The following is a 21,411-nucleotide window of genomic DNA, read 5'->3' on the forward strand; positions in this document are numbered from 1 at the left end:
CATTGGGACTTTTGCCAGAGTTTGGACAAAGAGCTGCATCCTATGGTACACTCTGTTTTTTGCCTAAAATGACTTTTTCCTATTTTCTCTTTTGTTTTATTTTTTTTTTCTTAGCTTATTTATGAAATTTATCAGAAATAATATACCAGTGTATAAAATAGCCTTCACAGTCCTTTTGTATAAACAATAACCAGCTTGGATGGAGTTTGCAACTAGGGAAAGTAGGTCAAAACAATGTGACTAAATCATTCCAAAACAATCATTGGAAAGAATCAAATTCACACCCACGGGGTTTATGTGAACAGATTCAAACCTGCCAGGGCTTTGGCATCTATTGCTGTCTCTGGTACTTAAGGGCAGGATTCACCAAAGCTTTATGAGTCAAGGAAACAAAACACATAGTCCAAAGCTTAGAAACCAGTTTTCATCTGCTCTTTTAAAAAAGTTTATTTGATCTTCAGAGCAATTTATATTCAGTTCTGCTTACCAGGTTGAACTCAGTAGCCACATCAGCTTTTTAGTGTGGATAGGCTTCACCTCCTCTGGAGAGTCTCCAGAAAAGCAGAAGAGAGATGGGAAAATGTCTTGGTCATTGGTACTTTCAATTTTTTGCAAACTAAGCAGAACCTCAGTGTAGTTATCTGTTGAAAACCCCTGTGAGACACTCTTCCCCAGTTTATAAGTTTCTCCAGGGAAGGACTAAGCCCAGAGCTGTCAAGCCATGGTCCAGTGGCCCACGGTGGCCACACGGGGCCCAGGGGAAACCAACAACACTGGGTCTGACGGCTGGTCCTCCACAGGGCAAGTTTCTGTCCTCATTTTCTCTTGACTAAGCCTCAAGAGCAAAAGGATGTAATGTTCCTAAAACCAAACAAGTGTCTGTGGATCAGCTAGTTACTGATTTTGCAAAGGCTGGTGTTTGCCTTCTCACCTGCTTCTCTTGCCGCTGTGCCCACAGACCTGTCTGTGTGTCAGCAGCCTGAAAATATTAGCCAGTGCACAACACAATTTTAGCCATTCTGCTTTTGACCTGCTTTCTAGTTTGAGGCCTCAAGAAGTGCAAAGTTGTCCATCTTTCAGTTATAAGGTTTTTGCATTTATACTAGACATGAGTCTGAACCCAAAACAAAACAAAATAAAACAAACAAAAAAGAAAAAAAAAGAAAAAAAAAGCCCTAGTTCCCAATGCCTTTCACCAAACTTGAGCCATTTATATCATGATTTGGAACCAAACTTTGTGGTTGGCACCATTTTCTGCAACGAGACAAAATAAAATCTTGGATACAAATACTCCTACACGTAGGAAAGTCTGAATCTGGAAATGTGTAACGTCCTAAATTTACATAGCACCTTTCCTCAGACCTCTGTTGTTTTACTGATGGCAACTCCACAGCACCACAGTGTGGCAGCAGCCTGCAGGCAGGGAAACTGAGGAAAGTTATCTAAAAGAAGAATAAGGCAGGAAAAGGAGACTAGTGACCCAAATCCTCCCTCACCTGAGAAGATAGAGAGAATCCAAGATCTGCTTCATTTCTTCATCAAGCCCACTGGGTTCACGGAGTTCATGTTAACAATTGACTCATGCCAATTATCATTTTCACCTTTAAAAGAGCTGATGAAGATGCCACTTCACAAAAAGCACTTCCCTAGACTCTTCACTTTTCCTAGATTAAATATTTTCCAACCTGAAGTAACAAAAAAAAGGAAAAAAAATTAAAGAAAAAGTGTATTATTTTCTTTTTTTAAAAGAAAGAGGAAAAAAAAAGCTACAGACCTTCTGTGAATCCCACCCTGTATTTCATATTTCTCCAGTGAGGCTTGCATTCCTTTATTCAGATTCCAAAAGTAGAGATAATTTGTTCCAAATGTTTTCAAAGGCAATCAGCAGCATCGACTTACATTCTTTCCAGGGTTGAGAGAAAACTGTGAAATCTTCTAAACATTAATGGAGGAGTGAGCAAGGGGGAGGGATGGGGGCAAAGGGGAGATGGAAGAAAGTGAGAGGGGAAAATGAGGGGAAAGAAGGAGAAGAGGAAAGAAAAAGAGAAAAAAAATGCAGAAAGGAATATGCTGATGATCTATTTGCTTATATTGTTACAGTTATGACTCCTTGAGCAGATCTGGAGAGACTTACCACTTGCCAGCAACATATTTCCATTGGCAAGGTAGCTAGCAGTTCTTAGCATGATATTATATAGCAGAATATGATTGAGAAATAGGCCATAAAATTATATATTTATTGCAAGACTGTCAGTGAGATTTTTGCAGGGAAGCTCAACATATAACTCCCTGTGTGTTACATGTCTATCTTGTCTGCTAGAGATCTTTACTGAACTACTCATTAGTCATTGTGCAGTCTTAGAAGTCTGGACAGATGTTACTAGTGCAAATAAAGACAAAAATGCTGCAATTTGTCTTTGTATATATGTCTTTAAACATATATACAAGCCACAGGGTTGTTGAATGGCTGCCTTTAAGATGCAGTGTGGTCTGCGAACTGCTTCTGAGAGCAGAGAGGGCTCACGGCGTACTGCCTGCTTTGCCACTGGCTCTCTGTGTGGCCTCTGACAACTCATTTAATCCCTGGCTTCCCAAACCTATAAAGTAGGAACAATAATTCTTGCCATGTTTCCTGCACAGGGACAACTGTAGGTATTCATCCTGTGCAGCTGTGATCCTTGCCAGGTACATGTCACCGTCATGCTGTTGACTTACGGAGCTGAAGAGCTGGCCAGCAAAATGCCAAGTGGCGCTGGTCTGCTGGTGGCCACTCAGAGCCAATGTCTCTCTCCACCTCCCTGCAAGCTCAAACCCCATAGGAAATCCAAAAGAGAGACAAGCTTACCCTCCTGGTGTTTCTGAGCTGGAGACCTTTCTTCAAGCCTCCGAAAGGTCAAACATCTGCTCCTTCTTTCCCTGGCCTCTGCCTGCCCTCCCAAGCTTGGCACGGTGCCATGCACATGATCCTGCCTCCTAAGTTGGTCCCCACTAATGCAACCCCACATCCCACATCAGCATGCCTGTGAGCACAGACAGCCGGAGCTGCTTGCACGGCTCCTTATTGCTAGCTGGACAGTAAATGATTGGTGGTTAGTGTTTAATGGGCATGTATTAACTCTTAAGCTTTCAAAAGCTCTAATTAAGCCTGGCTTTCATTTGAAATCCACCTGAAGTGGGAGAGTAGGCCATTTGTTTTTACACAGCTGAGGAATGTGCATTTAACTATCTCAGGAAGGAAAAGAAATGAAAACCACTTGGAAAGCTGGTAAACTCAACCACCTGTACTCCTTCAGCCTACTGGAAAGTTTCTCTCCCCACCGTAGACCAGAGCTTTTGAACAGCTACAAGAGATGGCTGGCGTAAAACATGAATTTAATACAATGCCCATTGCAAAAAGCAGCCGGGCTTGGAGAATTTTAACCAGCATTTTGTCACTGTCCACCCAGCGCCGACGAATTTATCCGCTCTGTGTTTGTGTACCATAATGCATCTTTGCCTCTGCATTCCTGCTTCCCAGAGGTCCAGATCCTAAATAAGACAAGACATCTAGACAAATCTGTGCAAACTCAGCTCTGTCTGACTAACTGTTTGGACAGGTTTGCTTTAATCATAAACAGTATAGTAAATTAACGCTAGCCATGCTGAATTGTTTTAATGCCTACATGCTTTCTGCTTCATGCCCAAAACAGTGCTGTTTTGTCTTCTGCCAATTACACTGGCCTCTAAGACATTCTCCTACAGCTTGGAGAAATGTGTATTTTGAGAGATGCTAAAGGGACCCCAATTTTAGGGGTCTGGAAAAGACTGGACTCTGCCTTTAGAGCATGGGTGAACCTGGGGAACTGGTGCATGTGAATGAGGCATGAGTTTGTGAGACTTTTCTAGCACTCACACCAAAACTGAGCAATTACTTAGAAAAGTTTTAAAGTTAAAATATGAAATAAAGCCTGGCAAAGATATGAAAATGAGGAGTTTTTCATTTAAAAAGTGGATTGAAAACCAGAAGAAATTACTTGGTTTTCAGCAGCAACTGAAAAGATGATATTTGGTTAAAACAAAAAGGGAGGAAAAGAAATTGAAAAAAATGTTTATGGTTTATTTGTTGAAAAAAAATCAGATAAATTAAAGGAGAACAAATGCTTTCAATAAAAAGAGGTCATTTAATCGTGTTACAGAAGGAAGTCTTGAAATTTGAAACTCCAAACCGAAAAACATCCTTCACAGGAAGGAATTGGAAACTGGGAGGAAGAACAAAATGGATACTGAAATTAAACTCTCTTCTTCACTCTGAGATGCCTCCACCTTGGCAAGAATTTGATAAGTAATTAAACACTAGATGTACAACCTGCAGAAGAAAAAAAAGTATTACTTAACTGAGATTCAGTGATAAGCTTTTCCTCCACCACTGCAGATGGGAGCCTCTATACCTGTTCCAGAGGCAAACTGCGCAAGCAGATTTTGCCTGAACAGATTCATTTCTCACTCTTTCTACCTAGCTAGGTATAAAGCATGTAAGGAAATTAATATACACTGCTGCATTTTGTCTGCTGCTTGCACACCCTGCGTAGAGATACACCACAGCACTCACAAGTTGTCATTGTCATCTGAGTCTGGGGTTGTCCGGTGTGTTCCAGCATGAGACCCACCAGTGGGCAGACTGCAGGGTGTCCTAGAGATAAATCAGATTATTATGATGGGATACAGGGGTCTGTAGGGCATCCACCTTCCTGCCATAGACTTCTCAGTAATCCAGAAAGCTCTCCTAGATTCTAGTTTTCACACACAGTCTCCAGTGTGTTGCTCTTTGAGTGTCTCATTTTCTGGATCTTCAGACCAGGGGCAGAGCTTGCACGTACGTTGAGCAGCGACATGCAGGGAATACTGCAGTTCTGGATGGTCAATTTTTTCAAATTATTTTCTAGCCACTCCATTTTGATACCAAGATATGCTTCTGGAAGTCCTTTCCTAGAGTCCTTTTCTGCAACCCCACTGTACTTTCTCAATCTAGTCAGAAAAGTAAAAAGAAGGAAAAAGAAGAAACACTCAACTTCTCCCAAGCAGGCGCCTTCTCTGGAGCAACCAGTTCCTCCCGCTCCTGCCTGAGACAATGTTTGCAATTAGCTTCCCAATAATACCATCTGGAAGAGCATCAGCCTTACTATGTTTTCACACCCAGGCCTCAATATGATCATGAAATCAAAACAAGGCAATTTTTCCAACCACCTGGCAAGTTTCCCTAGGATTCCTGAATTAAAAGAGCCAGTGCAAGAAACTTTGGCCTCATCTAACCACAGCTATGCTGTCTTGCAGCCCATGGTGAAAATGTCTTACAGATTTAACCACAACCAGAACTTCCTTTTGGGCAAGTTTTTTTACCCAAGATCTTTTCTTTGGAAACTTTTCTTCATATGGCACCACCATGCCAGGTCTGTTGGACTCTGACTCCAGTCCCTAAGCATTGCTGTCTGTAAGCATTATTGAAAGTTTTGAAGCAAGGGGAGGGTAAGGCAGAAGCAGTCACTAGGGTTCAACTCTGAGCTAAATGACACTCAACCCCCAAAGAATTTCCTCTTCTCACCCAGTTGCTGCAGCTATATTGCAGTCCTGGTAAACCAAGGGACCTTTTGACGGGCCACTTGGGAAGCTGCAGTGTGCTTCACTCTAATCTCATTTTAAATGACCTCAAGCCTCATCTTGCTGTGACAGTACTCCTCACCTTGTTTTAGGTTCCAGTTGCACATCCCTACACATATTTTCACATGGACATTGGGTCAACTATAGCATCCTGGCCAACGTCTATTCTGAAAATAAAGCAGATTCTATCACTTCATCCTCCATCTTCCAAAGAAAATCTGTTTCTGCTATGTATTTTAGCCAAAAATATGGCGAGATTCTGGGACTGGTTGAAGGCTAATTCATACTATGCTGATATCTTTCCCCAGTGACTTGTTCAGTCTTCCCTTTTTCATACTGTGATATGATGGAGTAGCTGCTCAATGTATGCTGCTGTGCCAATCTCCAGCTTAATCAGCATCATCCGTATTTTCACTGAGTCCAAGATTACATCTCTGGAATTGAATTCAGAATGGTTTTAGGACATACTATTGTTTTATTGTTACTATTATTATTATTATTCCTAAATACTTAGAAATAATATTTTACTTAACTGGCCTCTTTAAAGGACTTTTCTAAAGTTTGAATTTGTTGGCCACTTCTGATGTTTATGACACAGTTACTACCAAAAATGAAATCAAACTGAGTATTTGCTCATGTGGACAGGCTTCTGAATGAATTCCAGCATCCAATTTTTCCCCTGTCTTTTCCTGCCCTCCTGTCACTGTCTCCATCTGTGATGGGTTTGGGCTCCATTTTCTCTAGAATCACGTGAAAATATACTCTTGCAGTTTGGCTGGTTATTCCTGTGTCCTTCATAGATTTTTGTATTTATTAGCAAAATTCCATGACTGGTTTTGCACTGCCCACATTTGAACACAGAGCCTTCTACACCCAAAACATCTCTCCAGTTGGTGATCTGCAAGTTCACACAAGCAGCTGGGTGGTGCTCACTGGGAAATGGTGAGGCTCTGTCCTGTCCAGCCTTGGATTTATTGAAGTCTCTTTTGGTTGTGTCAGTATGTAATTAAATTGTTCCTGCAAATTTTCTTTTTCCAGTTGCCCATTTCCCTCATTTATAGACCAAAGTTCCTCCTGTCAGTCTACCACAGGTTTCATGAGCCATGTTAAATCCCCTTACCCAACACACCTGAGCCATGTCTCCACATGTTGTCATGCATTATAGTGACCCATTTCCACTGCGAGTAGCCCCTTCTTCTTCTTTGGTTAGACTGCACCAAGGAACTCTCCAGGATCTTTGGTAAATTCAGGAGTCTCCACTGCAGTCCTGGGCCTTATTTTGCTGATCTTAAATTGCCACCTCCAGTAGAGCTGTGTCTTTTTTCGACTGTCAGCTGCTCCGGGGATCTGGTGTTTGGGCATGCTGGGAGGACTAGTCTCCACAGGCTCTTTGCAGGTTCAGGTGGGGTCTCCTTGGGTGTGCTCTGGCAAGCTGAGATGAGTCCTTGCCATCACATGCCAAACAAAGGGCTTCTACCAGATTTGGATAATGCAGCTTCTTTCCTGGGGATACAGTGCTGCGGTACCACTGAAGATGAGCTAAGCAAGTTGGCTGCCTGAAAATGTCCCTGTCCCTTCCCTCTCTCCCTTGCACACTTTTTATCTAGTCTCCAAGTTTTTCACTTGGACTATGAAATTAAACAGAAGCAAGAACTCCCAGGGAGTTTTTTCCCTCAAAAATAATTGGCTTCTGTGTTACTCAGGCTGGGATAATCAGGCCTTTCTGTTCCAGGTCTCTGTTGGTTACAGACAATGTGGAAGATATATGTGCCCAGTCTTACCAAATCTTCCAACTGGCCCAGTTCCTCATCTACTGACTCATCCAGACATGCTGGTCTGCATGCCTTTTATTTCTTTCGGAAGCTGATGTTTTCAGCTCCCTGAATTTATGCCGTAGCGCATCTTGGGTAGGAAATCACAGATCGGGCCATAACTTTCTTCATGTCCTCTGCTAGGCTTGGAGACAGCTTGCATCTCCCTGATCTGCCTTGTCAGGCTAGGACAGGAGCTTTACTAGAGAGGTCCTGTATCTGTTCAGACTTTTTGTAGCTTTTGTCCTAGCAAATATTTTTTTCTCTCCAAATACAGCTCAACTCTAAGCTTTTTCAGGGATGTTTCCAGATATTCTTTTAAAGCCTTCTTGTTTCATCTTCAGCCCTTGTTTTGGTTCTTGTTTCAGATTATCTGATCTGTGTGATCATTTCCATTATTTGTTCCACCTTGGATCAAGAGGAACTACCAGTCTGCAATTTCTCTCCCTGGGAACCGGATCCCGCTGCTGATACTAACATGACTCCTTATGTCATGAGCAATTAACCAGTATTCAGGGCCTCCAGGGTTGTTCTGTCAGGAGGCAGTATTGCTACTATAGTCAAGTAATGCATGAGTGCCATCCTTTTTAGTCATAAAGAATATTTAAAAATATGCCTCATTTTCCGAAGCAGAGCAGGAGGCACCCAGAATGGTTTCCATGTTTCCAGGCATCTTTCTAGTGGGCACTTCATCTTCTGGGCAGCATTACGTAGGCTTTTCTTATACGACCCTCTTTTTCTTTCTCCAGTCTAAATAACTGCTGTCTAATCCCTCCCCAAAACTGCTACCATATTTAACCGCATTTAGAAATTGAGGCCAAAATCAAAACCTTTGGTCTTAATAGCCCAGTTTTCTAACACTTTTTTGTACTGTCAGTGTCATGGACATTTTGTTACTGTTGTGTGTTATTAGCCTTAACTGTAATTTATCAAAGATTTAAAAAAAAATCCCTGCATTTTTGCTGCTCTTTATTAACTGACACGTCCCTGAAAAACTTTCCAAGTACATGGCTTAAATACTAAGTCATCTGATTTAGTTAAGTTTCCACCTGCCTCAGGTATGCTAGGTAATGGAGTGTTTTTCATTGCATAGCAGTTTTACTGCAATTCCACTGTAATTACACTTAGAATATATTTTTAAATGTGTATAATTACCCCTAAGTTTAAGTGTATGACTGGCATTATTAACTCTCTGTTCTTAATGGAACAGAATTTAACCTGCAGTTGTACTAGAATTATTCTGACAATTTTTGTAGCAGTTGTGTATATATTAATGCAAAAAACCCCTTTTAAATAATTACAGTGTAAGGTAAGTTGTGCACTGAGATTCTAAAAATAAAATTCTTTAATCACAAAAATCCATGTGTAAATGACATAATTACCCTTAATATGGTTTTTTATACCAAATATATTTGTCAAAATCTTTAACATCAAAGCAGTGACAGAGTAGTGTAATAAATCTGAAAGCTGTGCTAATATGGATGACCTTCCTTTTAATATGAATTTGTAGCAATTATAGACATAAAAAAGTGGAACCGTTTCATAATTACGTAGGACATATTATAAGATCACAGTCAAGTAATTATACTGTAGATTTTGTCTTGTATTTGGATCTTCCTTTGGCCACTGGTTTTGTAATGAAAAGAATTCCTTGAGACCTGGGTTCAAGAGTGAAGACAAGAGGCAATTAAATATACTGTAGCCTAAAGTAAATCAAGAATGACTTAAAAATTATAGAAGCCTGAGTCAACACTCCATTATTTTTGCTCTGGCATATTGTCTCTGATGTCGATGGAGCTAAATGGGTGTAAAATTGGTCTGACAGACTGGATATCAAGCATTTTCAGAACAAGCTTATGAGGCTTCGGGTATTTCCTACCTTTGGTCAATACAGCTAAGACCAGCCTTTTCACATGACTAAGAGCTGTTCGCTGACAGCACTGATACAGCTTTGATCTAGCTATCACAGCCATTAAATTCCCAGTCAAACCCAGAATTGGAAAAATGGGAGAAAACCCAAAAAATGATGAGGACAAAAACATTATTAGCCTGTCTCATTTGAACTGGAACAAAGTTATGTTCAGGCTTGGTCTGAGATAAGGGCAAGTGGCTGAGGACAATTTTTCTTGTAAAAGCTCTGTTTGAATGGTTGAAATTCAGCCATTCCTATTTATCCTTCTTTTCAAGCTCTAAAATATAATAGCCTATAAAATAAGCAGCAGATGACCAAAAAGAGAGATACAGTGATTAACTGGAAATGCAGAAGAACTTCAAATGGAGTAGAAATACACATCTTAATAGAGATTTATGGATATTTTGTTTCAAAATGGTTTTGTTTGAAAGCTGTTTAATTACAGCAAAAATGGAGAAGTTAGGAGACCCATGTTAGATAAAGGGAATTGTGTGAGATCTACTGTGTGAGAATGTCCTAGATAATGAGTGACAGCTGTGAGGTTTTGGTCTCACTTTCATTTTAATGGCATCCTCCAGTGATATGCACTGGATTTCAAGCCTTTGTCACACTGTCAGCTCCTGTGATGATCCACAGAATATGGGCATTTGACAGGTCTTTAATAAACAGTTTGCTGCTGGGATGAATTGAAGTTCAGCTGGATCTAGCTTGAGTTCAGCAGAACAGACAATGTTGTTAACTCACCTTTATGCTACAAAAGAAAAAAGAAAAGGAAGGGAAAAAAAAAATCCAGCCTTGGACACCTGCTATCTTTCCAGACACTAATTATGAGAGACCTCATTTTTACAGAGCATGAAAATGGAGTAGCAACCTACAGTAATGCATTGTCACTCTAAGAAAACTGCAGCTAAGAGCACTAGAAAACACTTTTTTTTTTTCTTGGATTTTAACCTACCTGTACTCGATTTAAAACCCTCCAGGGGAACTCAGTTTGATGGCTTTTTGGCAGAGATAGGATCTCAGGGCTGTGCTTTGTTTCTGCTGCATTGAGGGTCTTCTGGTGCTGGCTCACAGAAACAATAATTTATTGCTGGACACAATGTCCATGTCAGGGCATGGGCAAGGCAGGCAACCACCATGGAGATGAGATTCCTAAGAAAGAGGGAAGAGGAGCAAACCAGCTGTGGCTCAACTGTCTATTTTAGACCCTGCTGCTTCCTCCATGGAGGAAGAGGAGAGAGTTGGAGCTGGGCAATGTGGGGCAGCAACTGCCTCCATCACTATGATCCCTTCCTCATCGCAGCAGAAATGGGAATCCTAGTTCTTTAGGACTTCTCCACCCTACTCAAATCTTCCTTTTTCCTTCCTCTTTCTGTTGCCAGAGTCACCTGGTTCCCCATTTTTTTTGTTTTTCTTTTTTTTTTCCCCCCAAATTTATTTTCTTTATTTTCTTTGTTTTCCTATGTAGGTCAGCTCTGATTCAAGTGGTGCTATAGTCTCAACGAGAAGCTATGATTTAGCAAAAGAAGAGCTTTTCTGGTGTCACTTTATTAGAGTCAGTACAGGAAAAGGTGGGTGTCAGGGAGCTTGTGCCATTTACTGCAAGCTTTATTATATAGAAAAGCGTTTATTCCCCAGATTTGGTTCTCCCACATATGAATATTCTTGGGAACTGGACCCGAACCTCATGATTCAGGCTGATCTCTACTTTGTGCAGATCATTTTATGTTGCATCCTGTGTGAATGTAGAATGTAGAAACCATACAGAGAAAGCCTAAAGAATGTTGCTGGCGTGGATAGGCACAGTAAGGAATTGAGCCAAATTAGAAAGGGTGAGGTGATGTTCTTGGACAAGACAGAACCTGATGTAGTATCTGTGATATCACTCAAGAAAGATCAAGCTTTGATATGCTATTTTCTATGTTGTCTGTTGAATGCAACTGCTCACTCAATTATCATATCAAAAAAACCCTGAAGTTAATGGAGAACGTAGCAGTTGAGAAAACTGGGACTAAAATGGAGGAAGTGTGGGTCTCTTTTAGACTTTTTGTTGAAAGAGCAATATATACCAAAAATGTGACCAGTATAAAATACAGAGCCTTCCTCAATGATCTTTCTAGAATGAAAGAGTTGGGAAGGAAATGGGATGAGTTGGGATGGAAATGGGAAGAGTTGGGATGGAGCAGATCATCCTGAGTGCTATCACACGGCATGTAGAGAATAACCAAGGGATCAAGCCCAGCCAGCATGGGTTCAGGAAAGGCAGGTCCTGCTTGACCAACCTGATCTCCTTCTACGACAAGGTGACCCGCCTAGTGGATGAGGGAAAGGCTGTGGATGTTGTCTATCTAGACTTCAGTAAAGCCTTTGACACGGTTTCCCACGGCATTCTCCTGGAGAAACTGGCTGCTCATGGCTTGGACGGGTGTACTCTTTGCTGGGTAAAGAACTGGCTGGATGGCCGGGCCCAAAGAGTGGTGGTGAATGGAGTTTACTCCAGTTGGCGGCCGGCCACAAGCGGTGTTCCCCAGGGCTCTGTGTTGGGGCCAGTTCTGTTTAACATCTTTATCAATGATCTGGACGAAGGGATCGAGTGCACCCTCAGTAAGTTTGCAGACGACACCAAGTTGTGTGGGAGTGTTGATCTGCTGGAGGGTAGGCAGGCTCTGCAGAGGGACCTGGACAGGCTGGATCGATGGGCTGGGGTGAATTGTATGAGGTTTAACAAGGCCAAGTGCAAGGTCCTGCACTTGGGCCACAGCAACCCCATGCAACGCTACAGGCTTGGGGAAGAGTGGCTGGAAAGCTGCCAGGCAGAGAAGGACCTGGGGGTGTTGGTTGACAGCCGCCTGAATATGAGCCAGCAGTGTGCCCAGGCGGCCAAGAAGGCCAATGGCATCCTGGCCTGTATCAAAAATAGCATGGCCAGCAGGACTAGGGAAGTGATTGTGCCCCTGTACTTGGCACTGGTGAGGCCGCACCTCGAATACTGTGTTCAGTTTTGGGCCCCCCACTACAAGAGGGATATTGAGGTACTGGAGCGTGTACAGAGAAGGGCAACGAAGCTGGTGAAGGGTCTGGAGCAGAAGTCTTATGAGGAGCGGCTGAGGGAGCTGGGACTGTTTAGCCTGGAGAAAAGGAGGCTGAGGGGAGACCTCATCGCTCTCTACAACTACCTGAAAGGAGGTTGTAGAGAGGTGGGGGTCGGTCTCTTCTCCCAGGTAACAAGTGATAGGACAAGAGGAAATGGCCTCAAGTTGCGCCAGGGGAGGTTTAGACTGGATATTAGGAAATTTTTCTTCACCGAGAGGGTTATCAAGCATTGGAACAGGCTGCCCAGGGAAGTGGTTGAGTCGCCATCCCTGGAGGTATTTAAAGGACGTTTGGATGAGGTGCTTAGGGACATGGTGTAGTGGTGGTTTTTGGCAGTGTTAGGTTTATGGTTGGACTCGATGATCTTAAAGGTCTTTTCCAACCTATATGGTTCTGTGATTCTGTGAAAATAAAATTCATGAACTCAGGTATTCATTTGTCTGTACAATTCGAGGTCTCAGTCTTCTTCTTACACACAAAGAAATATTAAAAGAAAATCAGGCATGTCAGAGGCATATACTCAAGTGACTAAACTTTTTAAGGTATATGTGTTCCTAATGGCCTCATTTATGCATAACTGGAAAGATGTTTGTTCTAACATGTCCTTTCCCCAAAATATCTGGACTGGATAATGCATACAGTAAGTACAATTGAGAGTCACATGTTAGGAAAAGTTAATTAAGAATCACCTATGCTTAAATAGGAAAGGAGATGAGTATTAAAGTAACCCAATTGAATGAAATTGGACAGTATATGCTATCATAAGTGACAGCCAGCATGTTTTGTTCCCTGTTCTATTCAGGGCTGTTAGCTGATTAGAGTTATCTCACCAGGCTGTGTTTCCTCCACTGTCTCACGGCATGTAGCAATCCCTGCTGCATGACTCTGCCATGAGGGAGTTTGTGGTGGCCTTGGTGGCTCTCTGCCTGGCTCCATGAGACTGAAAAGAAGGACCAATGGGTTCCCACATTGGCTTAAGGAGAGGAGGTGAAACCTTGTTGCACTGAGGACACTGAACCACTCTGCACTTCTTACTAGAGGTCTAGAAATATGTTTCCATTTTCTGTGTGTTGTTGCATGACCCTGGGAAGGAGTAAATGGAGCTGGCTTGGAGCTCTATGCAGGTCATTGCTTTGATTTAGGGGTAGGACCAGTGTAATGAGTTGGCCTCAACCTGCAGAGCTGCTGCTAGTACTACATCCAGCCAGAGCCAGAAAGCAGACACAGAAAAAGCTGCATTGAGATATAATCCAATGAAGGCCCAAATACATAGGTCATTTTTCAATAGAAAAACAGAAGTTAGTTAGTTTTCCTCAAAACTAAAATAGCAGCTGTTTTCATTTCTAATAATACAGAATTCCTCACCTTACTGGATTGCTGTAAATATTTACCACATCCATCAGGCTATTAAGATAATGATAGAAGCAATAATTTACCTTTAATAGTATATTCTGTGGTAGCTAATCCTTATGCTGCAAAATGTCATGGCTTTGCTCTTGTTCAGGATTGTTCTTTAGGTAGTTAATAGGTTTTTTTCTTATGACACCCAAGGCTTTTGCACTGCTTTACTTACCGTTGTATATAGAGATCACATAATATTAGGAGACTGGTTCTGAGGCTGGCAGACATAACTTAGGGAGAAAGGGAGAGGCATAGAGTATATCCTGAGGGAATAGGGGAAATCCAGGAAAATTCCACCTTGCCTTTTTCTCTCTCTTCCCCATTTTACTGCCTCTCTCAAAATTTTGTGAAGCTAAGGTGTGGTGGAGGGGAACTGCAGGGAGAGAGGGGAGGCTCCGGGTCTTCTGAGATCAAAGAGAAGACTTTGATCTCCAACACTGTGCAATGCAGGGTCCCTGAAAGGTCTTCCCACTAAGAGTTTGGGAAGTCAGCTAGGCAAAGGAGAGGTACAAAAGCATGTCAAGTACTGAAAGTGCAGTGCAACTTTTGGAGAATGGGGCTTAGGTTAAATTGAGTAAGGACTGGTTTTACAAGATATGTGGGTGCAATTGTTCTTTGGAGGGGACATTTGGTGAAGAAGCAGAGAATGGAAAGATAGAAAGTGTAAACTGTGGGGTGGGAAGTTTGTGTCGTACAAGAATGATACAAGCCAGCAAACACGTGCAGAGGGGATGGATGCACAACATTGTGCATGAGCAGCACTGGGAGAGCAGTTGTGAACCTGACTACTGTGGCGAGGAATGAAAAGGGAGCATGAAGACACGAGCTGTTGCTGAAAGGAAGCGAGCAACCTAAAAAGCTGGAGAGATGCTGGAAAGTTGGGAAATCCAGAAAGTGGAGTTTATTTAGAAAATGTAGATACTCTTCCCAATGTGTGACTACTTGCTGTGAGACTTTTTAGCTTGGTACATACTGGTCCCCTGTAATTGCAGATGTCAGGCTGCTCAAAGCAAGTAGAGCTGGTGGATAACCAAGGCCCACAGACTCCAATGCCCAGAACCAGCAGCACTTCCCAGGTGCAGGTTCAGGTGTGCCCCCAGCCTTATCTCCTCTCCAAAATCTCATTATTATTTAAGTGAAAATAAAGCACAGCAATGAAAAGCAATATGCGTTAGAGATTCAGTATCTTCAAAGGCTGTTGTCTGTTGGCACTTTTTATTTATGTGGTTTAATTTGAATAAAGATGGTGAATACCAATGGCTCAGCATTCCTTAGGGCTCAGCTGACAACTCCCAAGAACACACAGAGACTGAGGATAATAAGTTATTAACATAATTGTATTGTTCTCAACCACAATCTTTGCTTCTTGTGCTTCAGCACAGCTTTGCACCTCTATTTGTTGGTGTTTACTTCAAATTCAGCAGATCCAGATGACTTTGTTCAGTAAACATCAAGAGAGATGTGGTCTAATTGAAGACAGTTCAGAGAAGATCAGGAAGAATGATTAGAGGTCTTGAAAGCATGGTCTACAAAGGAGAACTGAAAAAACTGGGATTGCTTGGTTTGGAGAAGACTGAAGGTATAACAATCCCAAGATAAATAAAAGACTGCTGCAAAGAAAAAAATATTATTTGTTCTTCATGCCCCCCATGCACAAAGAAAGTAATTGTGGGCTAAAAATGCAGCAAGGGAAATTTCAGCTAGACACTAGGTGTGGCAGTCATCTCCTTTAGTTGTTGGTGCCAGCCTGATGATATCAGTAAGAGGATGAACGATTGACTGAGCTGCAAAGATCCAGATAGTCTTCTGTCCCACCAATGCTTCCTCAAAAATGGAGAGGGATCAGCACGGTACCATGGGGGAAGGCTCCAGTGACTTTCCTGAATAATCTACAGCCTTTAAATACACATAAGAGTCAATCACCAGCTACTAGTATAAGCTGAGAACTGCACATAAAACATATGTTTTACATATTACATATACGTTATGTATTACCAATTACATATGCAAATGTTATTGGTTAGGAAAGTGAGACAGATAAGTACTATAAAGCTTTGCAGAAATGAAATATCAAAAGAAAATCAAGCATTTACTTTTCCTAGACTCCAGCAGAGACCATTTTGTTTGCCTGTTGTTTTGAAGATGCTGTTTCCTTTTGTATATCTTTCCAAAGGTTCTTCCCGTTCCATTGCTTCAACACAAACTTCTTTCTGTCTAAGACTTTTTATGTTATATCTCCACCATGCACAATGCTTCCTTGTATATAAGCAGTATGGACATTTCCTACTCCCTCCTACTTGCAGTGCCAGAGTTATGACATTTTTTATTCAATTTCACAAGCAAGATAATTTTTTTCTCCCATTCCCACAGTGCATGGAAGGCATTCCTTGAAAACATCCTCAGAAACTGCTCTCTTCACTTTCACCATTCTTTCCTTAAAATTCTCCCTGCTGTGACATCTGCAAAAAAATTACTGTGCTTACTAATAGCTGATTTTTACTGTGTCTGTGGCTAATCATATGGCTCAGAACCGTCTCTAAGTATGCATAACCTTCATGTACTTTTGTTTGTTGTCCTTTTTGAATGATTTCTTGAGGACCATTGACTGTCTTTTGGACAGGTTTATTCTCACAAAATGATAGTTGTCTTTAGTGGTTCTTTATCTGAACTAGTTGTCTAGATTTCCTTTATAATCAATGGAGGGAAATGGGCACTTAATGATAAAGCCCTTCTAGCCGAAGTTAGCTACCTAAGCTAGGTCAGCTGAATCACCATTTGGTGGTGATTTCCTCTCAACTGTATCCAAAGGGACTTCTTGATGACTAGCTCAGATCAGCCCATAGTCAATATTTAAAGATTTCTGAGATGAATTATCTATCTCACCTATATGTCTGTCATACTCAGGTCCCAAAAGGAACCTCTAGGAAGAGCTACAGAGCAAACTATAATGATAGCCTGTAGAAAACTTTACCGGCATAATACTATAATGAAAACAGCATTGCAAAACAAGCCAGCCACCCAAAAAAACCCAAACTCTGTGTCAATAATTCAGTGTCCTCAAGCTGTAAGAAAATTCCTTTGGCAAATGACATCTATAATGTTCTTTGACTTGCTGCCATCTGTTTTTGCTACATTATAATCGAGTTTGTTTTCAGACAGACTGTGCCTGATTCTTTCAAGATAAGGAGGGTGTGTATTTTAACAGAAGTTACTAGTAGATAGATCCGCAGCATGGGAAGGGCAAGAAAATAATTGAACAGAGTAATATATATTTACGTAACACTTATAGCTGGTTTCCAGAAAGAGGGATTGCAAGTCTTTAGAGGTGGTGGCAATAGTGTCTGTAATTACCTACTGGAAAGGGAAAGAGCTTGCGAGTTGGAACAACCTTTAGGGTGGAGAAAGAGGGGTACTATTGAAAGGTACAGATGTCAATATGTCTCCCTACAACTCTGCTAATGGACAGTCAAATTATTTTAAAATAATTATAAAAAGATAAAATTTTACTTGAAAATACTAGGTCTATATAAAAGTTTATGTTGAAGGTATTATAAATATCCTTAGAGTGGCAAAGGAGAGGTTTTGGAGACTTTGATATAGAGAAGATGTAGATACAAACACAGATATAAATCAGAGATGGGAATAGAGATATAATTATTTTTTATCTTCAGTCCCTCTGGTATACATTGAGGTTTCTGTATAAGCACTGATTTCAGAAAATTATCTGAAGTTTTGTATACTTACATTACATTTTTTATTAGAAATTGAGGTAAAAATAAAAGTGTTAAAAGTGACCATTTCAATTATTTTATCTCTCCTTTCCCTAATGTCATTTTAAATTGCACAGAAAAAGCCAGTTCTCCAGCATGTCTTAGTATTACCAATTATTTGTGGAGGTCAAGGATGTTTGACCTTTCAGACAGTGGAGGAGAATAAAACTATTCCCAAAAAGCAATGCAGTCAGCTCTTTAGTATGCCATAACAGGTCAAGCAGGTTATGAATTGGTCGTGCTATGAGTACAGAGATGGTGTGTGCCAGTTCACATCCAGCACAGTGCATTGCTACATCATTGGGACATAGAAAGATGGGTACTCTCCTCTTGGCTTCAGAGTGGTGTGGAGGCAGGACAGGTGAGGCAGCACCAAGCTTCCACTGTTAGGCCAGAACACTGTAAAAACGTGGCTGTCCTCTTCTAGACTTAAACAAATAGACTTGCCAGCTTGCATCACCACTAATCTCGGGATCTCTGCACATCACAGTAAGCAAAATCACTGACCTTCCCTTCCCTTCCCTTCCCTTCCCTTCCCTTCCCTTCCCTTCCCTTCCCTTCCCTTCCCTTCCCTTCCCTTCCCTTCCCTTCCCCCACCCCACCAATTACACAGCAGTTTAATGTTATGTTATGTTATCTGTATTTTTATTAGGTCCAGGTTATGCTTGCTACCCCATTAAGCCTAGCCATATAAGAACTATCTCTGTGTCTGTATGGGTGCACAAACATTACACATGTACATATAGATACAAGACAAGGTTCAGAGTTCACCTTTACAGTGCAAAAAACAGTGCATGCCTTTAACTGTTACTAACACCAAAGAATGAGGCAGTAGCTAAATACAATATAGCAATGGTTTTGTGGGATCAACAACTACAACTAGAGGTTAATTTGTGTAAACCCCAACCTTTTTCTCTCTTTAAAGATGTGACTCTTTCTCAGTCTGTGCAGGCAGGATTGTCTGTCCTTCCTGAAGGATGTCTGAGAAGGAAGGGCAGGAGGAAGCTCCATGTTTCCAGTGTAAGAGAAGGAGATTTCATTGTCTGCATTGCAGACATATGGATTAGGGGAACATTTCTGCTGTGGGCAGGATCTATATAGTATCCATTATGGGCAGGATCTTTATAGTATCCATTATGGGCATGTTTATATCTTTTCCTTGGAAGATCTAGCATCAACAACTTCACTGGATGGACCATCAAATCTGGTGTGGCTGTTTCTGTTTTCCTGCAGCCCTTTCAATAAAACTCCTTCAGGTCCATTAACAGAAGCTATAGAGTCAGGTGTAGGTCTGCTTTACAATGACAGGTCTGAGAAAGTGCATCATTTAAAAGGTAAATAGTTTCCCCACAAACAGAGCCCAGCAGCAAAGGACTTCTATTAATGGTATATATCCTAACTCCAAAGTCTTGTCAGATGCTGGGCTGCTCTCTCAAAGAGATTAAAACCACACACCTCAGCCTGAATTGTAGTTGGATACATCAGGTGGCACGCTCCTGTATTCACAGGGGCTGAACAAGGAGGTTTGATAGATGATGTCATTCTGATGAGTGAAATCCTGACATCTTTGAAATCAGTGGGAGTTTTGTCATTGGGTTTGTACTGTAATTTAAATGCCAGCATCCCATGGGTCTGGAGATGCCACAAGCTAAAGTTCACCAAACTGTTTTGAGGAATGCTCAGGCTCAGCTGGATTTAAATTTTGAGTCTTCCTGCATGCAAACCAGTTTTGCTTACCTTATCAGGGCTTAAATGACTGCTGCTTGCCATGCTTAGCAGGAAAGTTCTGCAAAGTTCAAATCATATTTCAAGCCAAACAACTCAGACTTTTCTAATTTAAAGTATCAAGAGGACTTTGGGTCACCATGCTGTACATGAAAGAGCAGACTATCTCATTTTTTTCTCTACTGCAGCAGCTTACAGAAATAATAATAATAATAATAATAAAAAAACCCCACAGTAAGAGCTATTCAGAACAGAGACCCAAACAACATGTCCTTTTCCTTATAGCAAGCCTTGGAAAAAAAAAAGGTTACCAAACCCTTGGTACCTGCTGTTGAGGGTTTTCACACTTTAAATAAAGCTGACAAAAGAGATGAGCGATTTTGTTTTGGCCACATTCTAAATGTCAGTATCACTATTTACTAGCTCTAAAAGTAATCAATTGCACCGGAGGTCCAGCAGCTCTCACTGGCTCTATTGATTGAAAACCAGAGCCGTGGTTCACTGTTTCTGTGTTTAAGTCACCTTATATCCCTTTCTACAATGACCTCTGCCTGTACACTTGTAGTGCTAGGGCTTCTGAAGCATGTATCTAGTGAACATGTGTTCAATGTCTTTTCCATCCAATTAAAATTCTTCACTATCATTCCCTTTTATCTAGCCTTTGTAATTGGATTCCCAGTTTCTCAATTTTCATGGCAGCAAGGGGGGAAATGATAGCAAGTCCCTGATAAAAAAAATATATATATGTTATGATTTAATTCTGTCTAAAGGGTTTGTTCTTTCTTTAGCTGAGTTTCTGAAGGGAAAAAAGGCTTCTGCGATCATACTATCATTTGTCCATCTGTTTTCTCCACTTAATAACTCTGGGGTCTCTTGGCTTGTTTCAGTCAGATTTGAAGATGGGTTTATAACTCTCCTGTAATATCCTGGTGATACTATATTCCTAAGAGGTACATGAGATTGGCAACTGGCTAGAGGAGGAGATCCAATAGTCACACAGAGAAAAAGACTGTGCTGTGTGAGTAGGTATCTATCCAGCCTGGGTACCTAGCAGTCAGTGGGGACATTCCCACATCTTTGGCAGCACACAGGCTGCCCTTTCCCAGGGGAGAGCTGTGGGATGTAAGGGGGGATGGAAGGCATCAAGGCTTTTCATCATACAGGATATGGGGTGAGGGAAAGGAGAGGAAGCTAGAAGAATAAGCCACCCAAATTGATAAGGAAAAAGGCTTCGTTAATGTCACTGCTCATGAAATACCTTGGTTTTTTGAGAGTATTACAGCCTGGTGAGTTGTTTCCAAAGCTGCTTGTGTCCAAAGTATTTTCTGTTTTCGTGTTACTGGCAGATCATGAAAATATGCTCTAGCAGCATGTTATACACCAAGATCAATATCAAAGACAGGTGAAATACATCACTTTCTAGAGATGCCTGCGGAGGAACTAGGTTAGTCTGCATGCTTATCTTCTACATGGCTGCCTTTAGGTGAGATGAGTTGAGGCTTAATTGACCAGGGTTTTGTTATTGCTAAAAACATGAATCTGAACAGAACAGAACATTTGTATTGACCCAAAACTTAGTAATTTAGTTCACATTGACTCTCCCAAACTATTATTCCCTCTCTTCTGTAAAAATTTCTCTTTGAGAGAACTTCAGAAATGTTTGAAAGCCAGTAGTCTACAATCTGTGCCACAAATATTTAGAGTTACAAAAGTCATCCAGTAAGTCTGGCCTTACAGTTAACCTCAGATAGTCTCTTCCTTGATTGATATTCCAAAGTCTTGGTCAAGAATCCTTAGATGACATTACCAGTGTGGAACAATAAGATAGCTATTTGGTTTTTTCTCTCATGTAATGGAAGAAGAAAGCTAATAAATCCTTGAAGTCAGTAATACTCAGCAGCAGCATACTAGTACATCAATTATGAAATTATTAAAAGGTCAAATCTTTTTGATAACCATCCACAGAATGCCAGGAACTAGGAGTTTCAAATGTGATGGAATACTTGTGACTATGATTGCAAGGAGGAGACAAATATTTTGCAAACCTAACCCATTATGCTTACAA

The 21,411-nt window shown here is 41.2% G+C and overlaps 1 protein-coding gene across 1 annotated transcript in view; it reads right to left on the minus strand.

Annotated features, from left to right (window-relative positions):
- Positions 1–2,418: 2,418 nt before the first annotated feature.
- Positions 2,419–21,411, minus strand: part of EPG5 (ectopic P-granules 5 autophagy tethering factor) — a 444,533-nt gene continuing 425,540 nt past the window's right edge. Inside the window, 1 exon segment of the mRNA XM_075488778.1 lies at positions 2,419–2,429. The gene's annotated coding sequence lies outside the window, so the exon portion shown is untranslated.

Source organism: Mycteria americana (genome assembly GCF_035582795.1).
Source record: "Mycteria americana isolate JAX WOST 10 ecotype Jacksonville Zoo and Gardens chromosome Z unlocalized genomic scaffold, USCA_MyAme_1.0 Scaffold_18, whole genome shotgun sequence".
Lineage (NCBI taxonomy): Eukaryota > Metazoa > Chordata > Aves > Ciconiiformes > Ciconiidae > Mycteria > Mycteria americana.